Source organism: Apodemus sylvaticus, chromosome 3 (assembly GCF_947179515.1).
Source record: "Apodemus sylvaticus chromosome 3, mApoSyl1.1, whole genome shotgun sequence".
Lineage (NCBI taxonomy): Eukaryota > Metazoa > Chordata > Mammalia > Rodentia > Muridae > Apodemus > Apodemus sylvaticus.
In genome coordinates this window covers 68,815,658-68,830,037 of record NC_067474.1, presented here as the reverse complement: position 1 = coordinate 68,830,037, position 14,380 = coordinate 68,815,658, and the positions used below count along the sequence as shown (strand labels likewise).

At 44.5% G+C, this 14,380-nt stretch overlaps 1 long non-coding RNA gene across 1 annotated transcript; it reads right to left on the bottom strand.

Moving 5' to 3' along the window:
* Positions 1 to 6,903: 6,903 nt before the first annotated feature.
* On the bottom strand, positions 6,904 to 13,510 carry LOC127679915 (uncharacterized). Its single transcript, XR_007976923.1, has 2 exons — positions 13,360 to 13,510; positions 6,904 to 8,942 (listed from the first exon to the last, which is right to left on the bottom strand). It is a non-coding gene; the product is annotated as an uncharacterized LOC127679915 (long non-coding RNA).
* Positions 13,511 to 14,380: the final 870 nt, after the last annotated feature.

The following is a 14,380-nucleotide window of genomic DNA, read 5'->3' as shown; positions in this document are numbered from 1 at the left end:
CATGTTACTACCAAAATGGGGCCCTATCTAAATTCTGGACGGAGGGTCTAGACATTGCTTGCCAAAGACATCATTTGTTTCTTTATTCTTTAATTTAATTTGGCTGTGGCCTCTGGTTCCTACTCTCACTAACCGAGTGAGCTTGGAAAAATTATTTAAATGACCTCGCGCCTCCTTTTCCTCCTCTACAAAATGGAAGCAAGTATGGGAGGCAGGAATGTGTGACCTTTTGACCTTAGGACATGATGTTGTCATATACAAAGTCCGAGTTTGAGATTCACACAAGAGTTATTTAAAAAAAAAAATCTCACAATGGCTCAGTGAGTGAAACCCTGCTCACTGGGAAAGCCCGGTGAGCTAGGTTCAATACCAGAACCTACATCTCGGTCAAAGGAAAGAACCGATTCCACAAAGCTGTTCTTTGATCGATACATAAAAATTGCAGCATGTGCATGCCCCTTCGCATCATGCAAACATACATACACAGTGCTAATAAATAGGTGTTTAAATCGTATAACTATTAACTATTTGTGTGTGTGTGAGAGTGTGGGTGCACATGAGTGCATGTCTGTGTGTATGTGTTGGTTATATCCACATTTGTGCAGTATTGGCAGAGGTCAAAGGAGAAATTTGATTCCCTAAAGCTGGAATTACAGGATCCTCTGGAAAAATCTTAAGCAATGGGTACTGTTGAGCAGTCTCCCGAGCCCCCAATTTCATATTTTAGGTAAATGTACAGATTTGTATTGGGCTGCATTCATAGCTCATAAGTATTACATCATTGCTTGGTACATGCTAAAGTAGAATTTTCTTTTTTTTTCTTTTTTTTTTTTTTAGAATTTTCTTATACTGCTATTACATGTGTGAAATAACACAATGCCTGCAATTAATATGGCACTTGGCATCCTACATTCCCTTTTTGGTGTACGCTGTTGCTCTCGTGCTCAGAAGTCTATCGACATGAATTAAACACTAGCGGTTCTCTCCTGGCCTCTGAGAAGGCAAGGGATGGAACTGGATGCTCCGGGGAATCTGTGGAGTGCAGAGCGGGCTGTGACAGAGCACTGAGAAGAGAGCAGCACAGGCTAACTAACAGATGAACGAGGAAGACGCAGGCTAAGCCAGTGCCCGGAGAAGAGGTAACCGCTCGGGTTACTTGGTAGATGAAGCCTGGACAAGGAGATAGTGTGGAGTGCCCAAGTCATCCAGGGGACTTCTTGCTAGAGGAAAGAGGCCACACCCAGATATCCCAAAGCATGGGGCCCAGCATGAGGGGCTGGTTACAGGGAAGGACTACTCCACGTGGAAAGACAGAGGGTAGGGCTGGAAAGTTTAGACTGGCTCTTCTGAGTGAGAGGCAGTGCAAGGGTTAACTTCCGTAGAGTTAGCTTCCCAAGGATGAGTTAATTTGTTGAGTCTCTTGTTTTGAGACAGGGTGTCACATAGTACAGGCTAGCCTCCAATTCCCTATTTTAACCATGGATGAGCTTGAAGTTCTGATGCTCTCGCTTCCCCTCTTAAGGGCTGCAGTGATTGGCATGTACCACCACTCCCCACCCCCTTGCCAAGTTGTATATAGTGCTAAGGACTGCACCCGGGGCTTTATGGGTGCTGGGCAAGCAGGCTACCAACTCAGCTGCATTTCCAGCCCTGTCTGATGCCTAGTCTCAGGCTGTGATGCAGGCTTCCCCAGAACCCCATGTCATCCAGGATGCCTTTGAAACTGGAGTGGTCCTTCGACCTCAGCTTCTTGGATATGAGGTTTACAAGTGTAAGCTACCATACCTGCTCTCAAATGGAGTCCTTAGACATTTAGGGAGCTGCCTCTGTTGGAAAAGCTTTCTCTCCTATAGGAAGGCTATGATGACCAACGGCAGACAGGTGGTAGGGGCTAGCCACAGGCACCAATGGCACTGGACACTCAATGCACCTTCCAAATCTTTTAATGATGGCCTCCACAGGTCATTGCCCAGTACCTCTGTTCCCCCTCCCCCATTGCCATGAGACCCTGATCTCCTTGCAAAACTTTGTAAATGCAGAGACTTTTGAGAATTGAATGGGTAACAGAATTATTCATCCCTCTGTAGCTTTCTGCACACATTTCCCAGAAGGAGTTGCGAGTTGCTTTTTAGTCTCCTGGGCTTCAGTTTTTCCTTGGGAGACCAGCTTGGGATTCTGCCATTTAGAGTGACAGGAAACACGAAGGAGGCAGGAAGAAGAAAGGATGAAGCCACTCTCTCCTCTCCCCGTCCACCGGGGCAGATTCTTAGCTGAACAGAGTAGAGGCTGGTTCCCAGGGCAGCAAAAGATGGACCTCACTTTTTTGGGCGGCAGTTCTGCCTTGTGTGGGGAAAGCTGGTTCTGCACCTCAGTCCCAAGGTCTCTTCCTTTAGTGATGTTTGGTTCTCTTGACTTCCTGGCTTAGAATGCAGATTCAAACGAAGAACCTCAGGAACAAAAATCTCTCCAGTGCCACATAGATTATTCTGAAATTAGGCCACTGCTGTCAATTTTATTTGGTGATCCCAGTTGGGTCTCAAAATTATACCTGTAATTTGGTGCACTCCATGTATCTCAGACTGTCAGAGAAATCCTATAATTATTTTTCTAGGTGACAAAGTTTTAAGGACTAGCTAAATAAATGGAACTAAATTTAGAGTTCTGACTCTGTGCGATGGAATGGGGCAAGGGGCAGGCCAGTGATCTGTGGCTGGAGGAAGGAGAGTCTTCATTCTATCCAAAAGGTGGCAGCAGAAATTACCTCAATTAACAGAACAAGAAGCCAAGCCTCCGCTGCCAGCTCCCCAGGAGCCCTGGCACACACCTTTTCCCTTTTCTGCCAGAATTCCAGGCCTTGCTCAGTAAGCAGTCCCCAGCTCCATCTGCTGCTCCTGTCTGAGAGTGATCCCCAGGCCCTTGTCACCTCCTGTCTTCTCCTCCAGCTCAACATTCCAGAAGGAGCAGGGTCAGGAGTTCACACAGCAAAGAAATCCCAGCCTACAGCCATTTAACAGGGAGCTCAGAGAAAAGAGGCCAGGACCTGGGTCTAGCCTGTACAAACTTCACAGCCATCAAGAAAGGTTTTCTGCAAACTAAACTACAGTTAGCTCTCAGATGAAAGCTCTTTGATAAAAGACTTTTTTTAAAAAAAAATTATTTATCATTATTGGATCTCACTATGTAGCCCAGGCTACCCTGAACTCACCAAGGAGTCTAGGGTTAGCTCATATTCACAGTCCTCCAGCCTCAGCCTTCTATGTAATAAGACTATGGGTATATGCTACCACACTTGGCTTGTTTTCCTAGTTTTTTGTTCATTTGTGTTAATGTATTAGTTTTTCTCTGGTGGGGGGTGGACCTTTTTCTTTCAGTTCTGTTTGTTTTGCTTTGAGACGGTGTCTCATTACATAGCCCAGTTTGGCCTGATAGTCAATGTAGCTCAGACTGACCTCAAACTCAAGATAATCTGCTTGAGTGCTGGGATCCTCAGCATGCACCACTGTACCCAGACTCAGCCTAGTTTTTTAGCACTGAGTGCTGTGTGCTAGATGTCCCTAAATGACATGCCTTACAGAGGGCTCACCAGGGTTTTGAGTTTACAGCAATGAGCAGAAGACACGGCCTGTATTGTGCTAACCTCCTCATAGATGTAAGATGATAAATGGTCCACAAATGTGTCTGATTAGACGGGGAGACACAGAGGCAGATCGGATACAGTGAAGTACCTGAGTGACAGAGAGGCCGGTCCAGCTTCCAGGAGGGCAGCCAAGGCTAGTAACACAGGAATCAGTGCCTGAAGGGCCAAGACAGCAGCCCTGGTTTGCAGGTAGGATTGGACAGAGACATCAGGACAGGCCAAAAGCCCTTAGGTGGACAGTGATAAGCGGGCTCTCCTAGACACAGCACTCCTGTAGGAGTGTCACAAGAAGGGAGCTATGGTTTAGAAAGTAATGACTGATTTAATTTTACTATGCCCATTTAGGCTAGGAATAAACAAGTTCTATCTGTTTATCTAGTCATGAGCTAGGCTTACCCTTTATGTTTTTAAGTGGGGGAAAAATCAAGAGAAGTCTATATTGTAACATGTGAGAACTAAATGAGATTCAGAATTCAGAAGTGCTAAATAAAGTTTTATTGGAACAATGCCATGTTCATTCATTTATATAATTTCTATGGCTCCTTTTGGGCTACCATGGAGGAGCTGATTGGCCAGGATAGAGAACATATGGCCATGAAGACTAAACTATTTACGTTTCGCCAATTGACAGAAAATACTTTTTAATTCCAGGTTTATATCGAGGATAGCTACTCTTGAGTTTTGAGGTCAGGAGCCCTTGACTTTCGTCTATCCCACCTCATGGCTGTTTAGATGAGTGGGCTGTTCCGCAGAGAGGCTTGGGATATTTAATGAGATAAAGGCTTTGTGACACAGTGTTTGGGATTTGCAGCTTCCATAACGGTTATACATTCCATGATGCTCTAAAGGTAGTGGAACAATGCAGTGGGATGAGGGTGTTTGTGTCCCCTGGGAACCCACATGCCCTGGTGGTATTTGAGCCTTGAAGGCATAGTTAGAGATAGATAAGAGCACTGGGGACTGCTTGTACCAGTGCCCTTAGAAAAAAACACTCAAGTTGGCTCCCCTCCCCTGTCAAGAGACGGCAGAAGGAGCTGACAGCTAGGCAGTCATCTGACAACCAGGAAGCGCATCCTCTGAAGGACCTCACTGGCATATTCACCTCGGACTTTCACCTTCTGTTGTTTAAACCCCTGATCTGTGCCGATTTGTTGCTGCACTCCAAACTGACTGATACAGCAAAGAACAATTGTCTTTTCCTTTAAGGTGAGAGAAGGGGTCACTGAGCTGGCTTTTAGAGGAAAAGCAACACTTCCCAGGTGAGAAGAGAGATAAAGACAGGGGCCAAAGCTTCCCCCACACACTGGAGGTAGGTAGAGGCATGTGGTGATATCAGAATGGAAGGGGTTCTTTTTCAGAGAAGTGATGGAGATTGGAGAGGAGAGACATATTTGGTATAACTGAGGCTGGCAATGCATATTATTGGAAGGCCAGGCACCCCAGTCTCAACGTGACCTCATGTGTGAAATCCAACCCATTTTTTTCTTTGAAGTGTCCCCAAAGTCATCTCAGAACAGAGGGTGAAAAGCCAGTAAATGGGGACATTGGCTTTTGTCCTTTTGTACACAGGCTAGTTAGCCAGTCCCCCAGCCCCTTCTCCATGGCTGGCAACCTGCTGATTAAGGAGACACAGTTGTTAAAAAAAAAAAGATATCAGGCTGTGAAGAGGGTTATGCAAAAGAAGGAATTTTTTCCCCCAAAGAACAGGAGGTACTGAGAAGAAAGTACACTCTGACCTAATAAAGCCTCAGTGGCCTTGGCTACAGACATTTTGAAGGGCTTTAACTATGAAAACAATGTTCTCAGACTTGTCTTTAAAAGGATACCTCAGACTCCGGCAGTTTGGAGGGAGCTGGACGAGAAGAGGCTGTCACAGCGGTTCACGGAGGACCAAGTAGTAGCTTAGACAAGAAGTGGTTGCAAAAGTGAAGAATTGGACTGAAAGAGGAAATGGAATAGGAGGATGAGGTCACAGGAGTCAGAAGTTAGCCGGATATGGAGCTTGAAGGTAATAGAGGTGACAATCGGATTAATCTGTGATACTGCGTGGATAGTGAAGCTGTTTACTGCTGTGGGCACAGGCCGGAGAGAGAGGACCAGTGGGCACAGGGTGCAGGAGGGGGGTGGTGAGCTGGGTGGCTTTGAGGTATTTAGCTATCTAACCTAAAGTTCTCACTGGAGTTAGAAGTCAGAGAGTCATTAGTAAGAGGGTGGTAACACAGAGACAGATGGTTTTACTCATATTCATAGGATTAAAATGTGTCTCATAGTTAAGGTTTCTTTTTGTTTTGTTTTGTTTTTGTTTTGTTTTGAGACAGGGTTTCTCTGTGTAGCCCTGGCTGTCCTGGAACTCACTCTGTAGACCAGGCTGGTCTCAAACTCAGAAATCCACCTGTCTCTGCCTTCCAAGTGCTGGGATTAAAGGCATGCGCCACCACCTGTAGTTAAGGTTTCTATTACTACGATGAAGCACCATGACCAATAAGCAAATTTGGGAAGAAAGGGCTCATTAGACTTATACTTCCATATTGTCATCCATCAGTGGGGTAAGTCAGAACAGGAGCTCAAACAGAGTAAGAACCGTGAGGCAGGAACTGAGGCAGGAGCCATGGAGGGGTGCTATTTTCTGGTTTGCTCAGCCTGTTTTCTTATAGAACACAGAATTATCAACCCCAGGGATGGCCACACCCACAATGGGCTGAGCTCTCCCTTGTCAATCACTAAGGAAGAAAATGCATTACAGCCAGATATTATGGGGACATTTTTTTTCAAGCAAGGTTCCCTCCTTTTGGATAACTCTAGTCTGTGTGTCAAGTTGACATAAGACGAGCCAGCACAGTGTGAATAATATTCTGCCTTTTAGAGAGAGAGAGAGAGAGAGAGAGAGAGAGAGAGAGAGAGAGAGAGAGAGAGACACACACACACACACACACAGAGAGAGAGAGAGAGAGACAGAGAGAGAGAGACAGAGAGACAGAGAGAGACAGAGAGAGAGAGACAGACAGACAGACAGGCAGGCAGGCAGGCAGGCAGGCAGGCAGGCAGAGACAAGGGACCAGAGACAGAGACAGAGAGCTTTAATCTTGGATGACTGGCATATGTCCTCCCAACTGTGCAGTTTTACAGGAAGTTGCCAACACAATGAACCATCTGAAGTCTCTAATGAAGCAATTACAGAATGTGGAAGAAGCAATCAATCAACTGTAAACCCAGCAGTGAGAACTGCACAGAGATAGAGGGTAGATAACGCATTTACTGCAATTAAGTCAATATAACTTGATTGGTTATTGGAAGCTGCCTGCCCCTTTCACCAGAGAAACTGCCTCTCACAGACTACCATGCCCCTCCACCCCATCAGCTCCGGTCTCAAGACTATCACTCTGTACTCGTGAGGGAAATAGTCACATTTGGGGAAGTCACTTATGAAGACCTTCTGACCGAAGTGGGGTTTGCCAGGTCATAGAATTCAGCACTCTCTTCTTTGATTCTTGAGACTGAGCAGTTCTGCTCAGGAGATGTTCAATCTCTGGCAGTGATGACAGTGCTAAGATAGCCATTGCGCTGTGGCATGGTACCATACGGAAATGGGCTCGAGAAACAAGAAGTAGAGTAGCAGAGCTTCTTCAAGTGGCGGAGCAGCGTCAAGCCAGACCTGTCTGACATCACAGTGCATCCTTCCAATTTCTGGGCCACCAACTTTCCACTTTTGTCTAAACTCCTTGAGTTGCCTCTATATTCAGACTATTCTCTTGGTCTTTGGGCTAGCATAAGATCCTTACTGATTCCACCATCTGCTGTCCAGGGCTCACTCTCCGGGGTAAGTTCTCTGAGACCTTGAAGAGAGTGACACTTGGTGAGTGTGATGGTGCTGTCTTCCTTACTGTCCCCTACCCAGTGCTACTCGACTTCCTGTTTCTCCGGCCTATTTCTGTGCTGTACCTGACAGCCATTCTCTCCTTCCCTCACAGCTTTCTCACTTACTTAAAAACTTCTGAGGACCCCAGTTTCCTAACCTCGCTCAGCAGGCTTGTTCTGAAACTAACTGGATCAGATACCCTGAAACATGCATGGTGCTACACAGAGAAGCCAGTAATGGACACATGTTATTTTACTGCTGTTAATGGAGATAGAAACTGCTCTTCTTCATAGATTTGATTCCCTTCAGAGCAGTGTGAGGTTTGAAGTTCTCACAGGCGATAGCATCCCAATGTCTACGTGTATGGACGACACTCCCCAGTTCCGGGAAGATTCAAGACTGGGTTCAGGGTACTCATTTAGCCTTCACTTGTCGGAAAAAGTGTTTTCCCAGTCACTCAAAAATAGGAAATCTCAGGGCTGGTGAGATGGCTCAGCGGGTAAGAGCACTGACTGCTCTCCCGAAGGTCCTGAATTCAAATCCTAGCAACCACATGGTGGCCCACAACCATCCATAACCATCCATAGTGAGATCTGATGCCCTCTTCTGCTGTGTCTGAAGACAGCTACAGTGTACTTAAATATAATAATAATAAATAAAAATCTTTGGACTGGAGCAAACAGGAACTGAGCGAGCAAGATTAACCGGAGTGAGAGGGGCCAACCAGAGAGAGCAGGGTTGACCTGAGCCAGTAGAGGTCCTGAGTTCAATCCCCAGCAACCACATGAAGGCTTACAACCATCTGTTCAGCTACAGTGCACTCATATTCATAAGCAAACAAACAAACAAGTAAATAAATAAATCTTTAAAAAATATAGAAAATCTCATTTTAGGAAAAATAATTAAATGTATTATTTAACCCCCTCTGCAAGACACAGTCACAGGAAGCTAAAAGTATAGGGATCAGTTTTTTGTTTAAGATTACTATGACTTTTATTTGCTGATAAAAATGTCCTTCTCTAGGTTTCTTTCTCAAGCATACTCCATTTTATTAAAAAGCGACAGCCAGCTAGCCCTCAGATTCTGACCTATCTTCATCTTGACTTCTCTGTAAATAACAAAGTTCTTAAGTCTCCTTGTCTGATTCAACCACACGAAGCCAATCACAGAGATTAGTCTCCTTCAGGGATTTCTTGGTAAGGTAATTCACATGACTTTTAGAGAACTGTTTCTCAGAAATGACTGGCTGTAGTCTTCCAGCATTCAGTATGAATTTGGCATTCCCAAGGTGGCCCGTGTGCCCAGTAACTTTGCTTTCTCTAGGAGAAATGGCTTAAAACTTCCAAAACCAAAATTCCATCTTCTATCAGATGAGTGGTGCGGTCCAAAGTAAGGCTCTAGACTGGCACCCTGGGCGTGTCCTTCTGCATCAGCATCTTGACCCATTGCCTGTGGGAAGATCAAAGAGCAAGATAAGAAAAATGCCTTCCGCTCATTTCTACTTCTCCATGCTGGGGCCTTCTCTGGTTTAAACCTGTGAAGGCTTCCTGCCTGCTGTCCTAAGTGGATTAATCCTGTTGTGTCTGCAAAAACACTGGCTCCCTGCGGTCATCCACCACCTCTGGCTCTCACAATCCTCCTGCCCTCTCTTCCATATAGATCTTAGTTCTGGGAGGAGTTGGGAAAGGGCAATGATCATTACCAAAATACGATGTATGAATTAAAAAAATGTATAGCCCCAGAGAGGCATACAAAAGAATGAAGGACCCAGATATAAGGTGCTTTTGAATATCTGCTTTGATAAAGGAAAAGTTGGTACTGTTTTGAAGTATGAGAAGTTGCATATTCTTTATTCATTTCTGACAGGGTTTCCTGTAGCCTAGGCTGGTCTCAAACAAAGCTGGTCTTGAACTCTTGATTCTCCTGTTTCAGTCTCTGAGTTCTGGGATTACAGGCCCGTGCATCACACCTTGATATAGGTGGTTGTTCCTGGGAGCAGAGCTCCTCAAACTTTTTCATGTGTGTGAATGGCACAGCCTATGTGATCAAAAGATATAACTGTGCCAAGGATATACACACCCCTCAAGAACATCTTATTCTTTGTGGGATGGTGACAGATGCCAATTCAGACCCTGCTTCCCTTGAACTACCACGTGTGGCTCCCATATTATGCAGCATCCTTTTGAGTTGTGTGTGCTTGAAACCAAAACCAAATGAGTCCAGACCAAAATCAGTGCAACAATAAGCATAGAAATGTAGTTGTCTCGGTGGCATGCTGACTTAGATTCCTTGGGTTATACACCCAGGAGTAGTATAGTTGGGTCACATGGTAGTCTTATCTATCTATCTATCTATCTATCTATCTATCTATCTATCTATCTAGTGAGTAACTTTCACACTAATTTCCATAGCAATTGTACCAGTTTACACCCCCACCAGTGGTGGCTAAAAGTTCTTTCCCTCACATCCTCACCAGCCTTGCTGCCCTTTGTTTTCTACATGATAACTGTTCTAGCTGCTGCGAGATAGAATCTCCATGGACTTTTTAACCTTTTAATAAGCAGGCAAAAGATGCATATACATAAAATAAAATAATAAATCTTGGGGGAGAAGAAGAAATAAAAACAACTTAGATATCCATGAATAGAAGAAAGAATTTTTTAAAAAGCTGTAACATATATGCATGTGCACACAAACAACATAAATTTTACTCATCCAGAGAAAAGAATAAACTTGCTCTCTAGCCGGGTGGTGATGGCACACGCCTGTAATCCCAGCACTTGGGAGGCAGAGGCAAGCGGATTTCTGAATTCGAGGCCAGCCTGGTTTACAGAGTGAGTTCCAGGACAGGCAGGGCTACACAGAGAAACCCTGTCTCGAAAAACCAACCAACCAACCAACCAACCAACCAAACAAACAAACAAACAAAACCTTGCTCTCTTGCCTCTCTTACTCTCTTAAGTGTTGGACTTAAAAGAAATCTACTAGCCTTCTATTATCTAACTATGCATATGACAAGAGATTATATCTAGACTCTATAAAGAACTCCAAAAATTAAACACCAAGACCCCTCATCCAACTGATAAAGGGCAAATAGATTGAACAGATATCTCTAAAAGGAAGAAACACAAATGACCACTACCTATGTGAAGAAATGTTCTCCGTCATTAGCCACTGGGGAGATGAAGGTTAAAAAGTCCATGGAGATTCTATCTTGCAGCAGCTAGAACAGCTATCATGTAGAAAACAAAGGGCAGCAAGGCTGGTGAGGATGTGAGGGAAAGAAGAACTTTTAGCCACCGCTGGTGGGGGTGTAAACTGGTGCAACTGCTATGGAAATTAGTGTGAAAGTTCCTCACTAGATAGATAGATAGATAGATAGATAGATAGATAGATAGATAGATAGATAGATAGATAGATAAGACTACCATGTGACCCAACTATACCACTCCTGGGTGTATAACCCAAGGAATCTAAGTCAGCATGCCACAGAGACAACTACATTTCTGTGCTTATTGTTGCACTATGCACAATAGCTACAAAATGGAGAGGTAGGGGCTGGAGAGATGGCTCAGCAGTTAAGAGCATTGGCTGCTCTTCCAAAGGCCCTGGGTTCTATTCCCAGAACCCACATGCCAGCTCACAATTGTCTATAACTCCTGTTCCAGCAGATATGACACCCTCACGCAGATATACTTACAGGCAAAACACCAATGCACATAGAATAAAAATAAATTATACATATAAAAAAAGAAATGGAACCAGGGGTTGGAGAGATAGCTCAATGGTTAAGAACTCTGGTTGCTCTTCAAGAGGATCTGGGTTTGATTCCCAGCAGGCCGCTCATAACCATCTGTAGCTTTAATTCTGGGGACCTGACACTGTTTTATTTCCAGCCTTCTCAGGCATTGCAGATTTCATGCAAACATAAACATGCAGGCAAAAGATGCATATACATAAAATAAAAATAATAAATCTTGTGGGGGGGAGAAGAAATAAAAACAACTTAGATATCCATGAATAGAAGAAAGAATTTTTTAAAAAGCTGTAATATATATGCATGTGCACACAAACAACATAAATTTTACTCATCCATAGAAAACAATAAACTTGCTCTCTAGCCAGGCGGTGGTGGCGCACGCCTGTAATCCCAGCACTTGGGAGGCAGAGGCAAGCGGATTTCTGAGTTCAAGGCCAGCCTGGTTTACAGAGTGAGTTCCAGGACAGGCAGGGCTACACAGAGAAACCCTGTCTCGAAAAACCAACCAACCAACCAAACAACCAAACAAACAAAACCTTGCTCTCTTGCCTCTCTTACTCTCTTAGCTTCTCCCTTGCCCTCTTGGGCTCTTCCCTTCCCCCCCTTCTCCTCCCTCCTCTCTCCATGGTCATGGTGGCCTCTACTTCTCTACTCTCTCAATCTCTCTGCCTTTCTCTGCCTCTACTACCCCCTTAACTCCCCTCCCCATGCCCTGTTGAAGAAGAATGGATGGAATTGCAGATCATATGTTAAACAAAATAAGCCAGAGACAAATATCACATCAAGACTTGTGTGTATGTGTGTATGTGTGTGTGTGTGTGTGTGTGTGTAAAATATGAGGGCAGAAGAGAGACAATATGGGGTGTCAGAAGGGGACCAGTGAAGAGTGCATAGGGAGGAGAGTGGGGTAGTCACTATGAACAATGTATAATAATATATATACATAAAATATCATCAGAAAACATTCTTCTGTGTTAAAATTGATTTTAAAAAAGAGAAAAAATTTAAAAGATTTTATATTTGTCAAAGCACTGAACGTTTTAGAGCTCATTTAGCTTATAATTGCATATGGGAACCCCTCCCCCACCCCATTAAGATGAATACAAACATGCAGTGTGCATGCGTGTTACTCTATGAACAGGCACTTCTCGGATCCTGAGTTTGCTCTCCCCCTCCTAGCTCCATTATTCCCTCTGCTGGGGACACAGGACATGTGTGTTCCCCAAACCCTTTATCTTGGGCCTCTGGAGGGAGGAGGAGGAGTCAACTTCTTGGCTTAGGTGGAAACACCAGTCTCCCTTCTCTTAGCACCCTAACACATGCTTTCATGGCAAGACCCTTGATCATTTTTTCAGCTGTGTCCTATCTTTTGCATCTATCACCAAGGACAGAAAGATGGTGTGACCCAACTGGTTAAGGCTTAACCGTGAGACTTTTCCTCAGAGAAACTATAATGGAGCTGGGCATCCATCTCAAGGACAGGCCCAGGCCAGAGGCCCAGACTTAGTCACCAGTACACATCCCTCAGGGGTTTTTATTCCTCCCTCTCTGACCAGACCAGAAACCTCTGAACTTCTATTTTTTTCTTTGCCACATTTTATTGCATTTCATTTTATAGGCCTCACTTCTTGCTACTTTTCCACTCAAGACAGTGAATTTCCAGATTACAGAAATGTCACATGTCCCTTTGTGTCCCTTGTGCCCAGCATCAGGTCCCGACCATGGTGGATACATACACAAAGGAAAGGGAATATATGAAACAGCCGGATGCCAGGATGAAGTACTTCATTTCTTCAAACATCAAATAGTAGAGTGCACTGACTGAAAATCTCCCATGATAGGCTCCAAGGCGTTTAATTCTCATCCTTCCCAGAATTCTCTCTAATGAATGCAACCAAATTCTTGGGAATGAGAGCTCTGCCCCAGCACCAGCCACTTGATTTCAAACCGGAAGCCCTGGGCAGGTTCTCTGGAAGGCAATTAGTCATGTGGAGTGCAGACAAGTTAATACCAAGAGCTCATCTCGATGCCTGCCTACACGGTCCCTAGATTCAGACAGAGGTGTTCCTCCCTTTAATCCTCTGTGGCCGGACAGATGGTACTTACAACCCAATTCAGCATCTGGGAGATGTTTTTCATGTCACCAATTAAGATGCATGTCCTCCACAGTGGCCCTCTCTTGCAGCGGTAGGGTTTGGACAGCTTTGCCAGAAGTTTGCTCATCTCATGGCCCCCGTCTACCGGGGCTGTTACTGCAGATGGAGAAGAAGGTGTGGCAAAAGCAGGAAGTGGAACTGCAACTGAGCTAGAAACTTCCTGGTACACTGATGGTCTTCCCCTGTTTATTAAGATTTTAGGTTTTTACTTTTAGGCACAGCTATATACAACAGACTATCCTCAACTTGTAAAGTAGCTTAGGTTGGCCTTGAACTCATAATTCTACCTCTCTTCCTGAATGCTGCAGCACCATACCCAGCTAATTCTTTTCTTTTTCTAGCTAGTTGTCAATGACTGTGAGCCTGCTATGTGCCAGTAGATGCTAGAGGATAAATAAATGATCAGCTTCTGCTCTTGAGAAACTCACAGGCTGGAAGTAAGCAAGCAGTTCAAATTCACTATGAAAGTGCCCTAAGTGTAGGCCTGATGGGTACAGAGAGTAGATGGCCACTAGTTTTGAGGCCAAATAAAGCTGGGTGTGGTAGCTGTAAATCCAGCACAGGGACAGGAAGATTAGAAGTTCAACTTTAGGGCTGGACAGTGGTGGCACATGCCTTAATCCCAGCACTTGGGATGCAGAGGCAGGTGGATTTCTGAGTTCAAGGCCAGCCTGGTCTACAGAATCATTTCCAGGATAGCCAGGGCTATACAGAGAAACACTATCGAAAAACCAAGGTTTGGAGAGATGGCTCAGCAGTTAAGAGCATTGACTGCTCTTCTGAAGGTCCTGAGTTCAAATCCCAGCAACCACATGGTAGCTCACAACCATCTGTAATGTGATCTGACTCCCTCTTCTGGAGTGTCTGAAGATAGCTACAATGTACTTATATATAATAAATAAATAAATTTTTTTTAAAAAAAGAGCAAAACTGCCTCAGGACAGCATAGGAACACTAGAGATTCCATTCAG